The following is a 3783-nucleotide window of genomic DNA, read 5'->3' as shown; positions in this document are numbered from 1 at the left end:
CCACCGAGAGCCTGACACCGCCCGCCTAGCACCCGCCAATCCCGGAGCCCGCCGCCGCCCGAGCGACGGCAGCGTCCACCAATAAGCGGCCGGTACATTGAGGACCGACAGCAATATTAACCAATCAACGAGTGGTATCTAGAGCGACGTTGGTTTGGCCAATAACTCTGTGAAATGTCACTGATGGACGGTAGAGGCTACCAACCGGAAATCTATTGAAGAATGATCGACATGCTCGCCAGCCAACTGGAGGGAGACAAAGTCCCGCCCACCAAGTGGTTGATGGACAGCAACAGGAAGCTGGATGGGGAGGGGTTTAGCTGAATAGTGTGTTTTTATTGGTCGTGGTTGACCTTCCACCCACCTCTAACCCAGTAGGTGAGTGATAGATCTGCCCTAAAGCCAATCAGAAGTCCTTAGGGTGAGGCCGAGAAGTGCCCTATAAATAGCATATACATTGAGCCTGAAGTCCAGTCTTGCCCAGGTGTGGCGGGTTCAGCTTTCAGCTCTTCGGTAATAACCGGCTACTGGAAAAGCAGCAACCTTTTAGCACCTCGCCCGTCTGCGCTTTGGGAGAGGCGACTTTGTACAGTGAGGCACTGGATCCTGACCCCGTAACAGGAGTTCGGGTCACTAGGTGACATTTCTGAGAGCAGATTTTCACTGTATCGGTTCAAGTCCCTGTTAATCCTCACGTGGTTATTGCAGCGACCCTCCCTAATCCATGGTTCCCAAACGTGTGCATCGGAATCATCTGAAGTTCTTTCAAAGAGCAGATTCCCGGGCCTGCCTCTCCTAATCCGATTCGGTATGGTACTTCTGGGCGTGCCTAAATCGGCATTTTAACAAGCGCTTCGAGTAGACAGAATTGCACACCTGAGCTGGAGTACCGCTGCTTGGTCTCTGCCCCACTCACTTTGTTTTTTTTTTTTTTTTCAAAGATGACTGGAAAGGGGCTCTTAACCCTTGACTTGGTGTTGTGAGCACCACGCTCAGCCAGTGAGCGAACCGGCCATCCCTATGTAGGATGCGAACCCGCGGCCTTGGTGTCATCAGCACCGCACTCTCCCAAGTGAGCCACGGGCCGGCCCTTGCCCCACTCACTTTGAATGAGGTAAAGCACTATGTAGGCACAACCCCGGTGGGTTTATCTTTCTCTCCCAAGTCTCTTTTCTGTGAACGCATAGCTTGGGAAGGCTGCCTGGCATTAGTGAGAGGGAGTGCCCTCTGGCTTCAGCCTAGCTTGGGTTCGAAACCTACACATCATACTTACCGTGTCATCTTAGGCAGGGTACCGAAACTCCCCGAGCCTGGTGTCTTCATTTGTAAAACGAGGCTGATCACACCTACACCTTAGAGCAAGGAAGCTTTGTTTCCTTAGAACAAAACAAGGGCCGCCCGTGGCTCACTCGGTAGAGTGCGGTGCTGATAACACCAAGGCTGCAGGTTCGGATCCTATATAGGGATGGCCGGTTTGCTCACTGGCTGAGCGTGGTGCTGACAACACCAAGCCAAGGGTTGAGATCCCCTTACCGGTCATCTTTTTAAAAAAACAAAACATAACCCACAGTGAGAAATTTTGCATCCTGACCCAGTTCACTTATACATGCATGACAGTGTATAACAAAGTTTCCAAAAACAGTATTTACCCTTAATACTTGTGACGCACTTATATTTTCTATTCTATCGTTTCTCTGTTTCTTTCTTGTTGATCATGACTGGCAGTTTGGAAAACTGCCAGAAAGGTCTGGTGTGATAAAATAGTATAAAATACAGAGGAGAATGCCTAGTATGCAGTAGTAATTGCTGAATAAATGTTAATGATCTCTTCCAGTCTACCCCTCTGTGTTAGCCTTTAAAAAACAGGACTTCAGACTATCACTCCTCTAGTTAAGATCCTTCATTGGATCCTTATCCCGTCTGGATAAAGCCCAAACTCCTTTCTAGGCATACAAGAACTTGTGTATCTTTCATGCTTTATCTCCCTCCCTTTAGTCCTATTCCTTTCCTGCAAATCCTACCCTTTTCCCCAGGGAAAGATTTCACAGTTCCTAAACATGTATTTCTTTCTACCAGTTCCCTTCCTACCTTACCCTTTCTATCTCCTGGTAAATTCCTATGTATCCTTCAAGACCCTGCTCAGAGTCCACACAATGCACTTCTATCCAGCCATAGCTTTTTCCTCTTCTGTGCTCCCCTGGGACTGTTCTTGGCATAGGCAAGGGGCTTCTCTTTCACACACTATTTTACACACTTTTATTTTCACTTCTGATTCCCCTGCTAGACTGTGAGCTGCAATGGGAGGACTGAAGCCAGTACATGGAGGATGGGCAGCAAATGTATGCTGAGTTAAAGAATCAATATTTGCATACAATTACATCTACATGTGACTTGTTTATATAGTCCATACAATCTGTTCCCAAGTCTTTTTTTTTTTATTTTTTAAAGATGACTCGTGAAAGGATCTTAACCCTTGACTTGGTGTTGTCGGCATCACCCTCTCCCAAGTGAGCGAACCGGCCATCCCTATATAGGGATCCGAACCCGTGGCCTTGGTGTTATCAGCACCACGCTCACCCAAGTGAGCCACAGGCCAGCCCTCCAAGTCATTTTTTCAAATTCAGATTGATTCACTGTCAAGCCAAGGACTCCACCAGGGTTTAGTGACTCAGTTATATTAGGGTGCAGGGGGTTGGGGGTGGTGCGGGTTGAATATCATGCCGGGCCACTGCCAGACCTCTTCTGGGACAAAAGCTAGGGGTAAGTGTGCTTTTACCCCAGAGGCCCCATGAAGAAGACAGCAGAGGTGAAAAAAAAGTGTACATGTGTGGGTGGGGGGACAGGGTGCCACAACTTAGAAGAATTAAGTAGTAGTTTTGAATTACAGATGCTCCTCAATTTGTGATAGATCATGTCCCAATAAACCCGTTGTAAGTCAAAAATATTGTTAGGTCAAAAATGCATTTATTTATTTTTATTTATTTATTTATTTTTAAAGATGACTGGTAAGGGGATCTTAACCATTGACTTGGTGTTGTCAGCACCACGCTCTCCCAAGTGAGCCACGGGCTGGCCCTGCAATCTTCAGCTTTTCTGCACCTCAGAATGGGTATTCCTGCTGCCCCAAGCTTCCTGGGCTGTGACTGAGCCCCCCCAGACCCCCCAGAATGAACAGGCACTCCAGCAAATCTTAGGATCAGAGGAGGGAGAGTTTGGGACACTCCTTTCCTCAGGGGAGGGGGCAGTAGATTTGGGCCTCATCTGTAAATCCTGTAACCCCCCAGGGACCTCAGTGCACAGGGGCTGGATGCCTGCATTGCTCGGCTGAATTCAGGGAGGTTTCCTTGCCCTCGTGGGAAATGGGGGTAGAAGGTCTCCAGGCAGGTGTTGGGAGCCACAGTGGGCCACGCTCCGCACAGCTGCCTGAAAGGCCTGGTAGCCTGCACTTGCCCTCTATAGACTGCAGAGGGGACATATGAAGGATTCCTCAAGGCCCTGATCAAATTTGCTTCGCAGCGCATCTACCACTGTGACCTATGCACCCAGCGTGGCTTCATTTGCCAGATCTGCCACCACCATGACATCATCTTCCTCTTTGAATTTGACACCACAGTCAGGTACACAGGCCACTCAGCCAGCTGCCTCCAGCCCCACCCTCCCCAATACCCTCAGCATGGCCTGAGTGTTCCAGGATGGCAGATCTAGCTCTATTGCACAGGAACATATTGAACATCCACTGTGCCAGCGCCAAGGGGTGCCAAGGCCTGTCCAGATCAGCTGTGC

The sequence above is a fragment of the Cynocephalus volans genome, chromosome 10 (assembly GCF_027409185.1).
Source record: "Cynocephalus volans isolate mCynVol1 chromosome 10, mCynVol1.pri, whole genome shotgun sequence".
Lineage (NCBI taxonomy): Eukaryota > Metazoa > Chordata > Mammalia > Dermoptera > Cynocephalidae > Cynocephalus > Cynocephalus volans.
Note: the sequence above shows the minus strand (reverse complement) of the source record.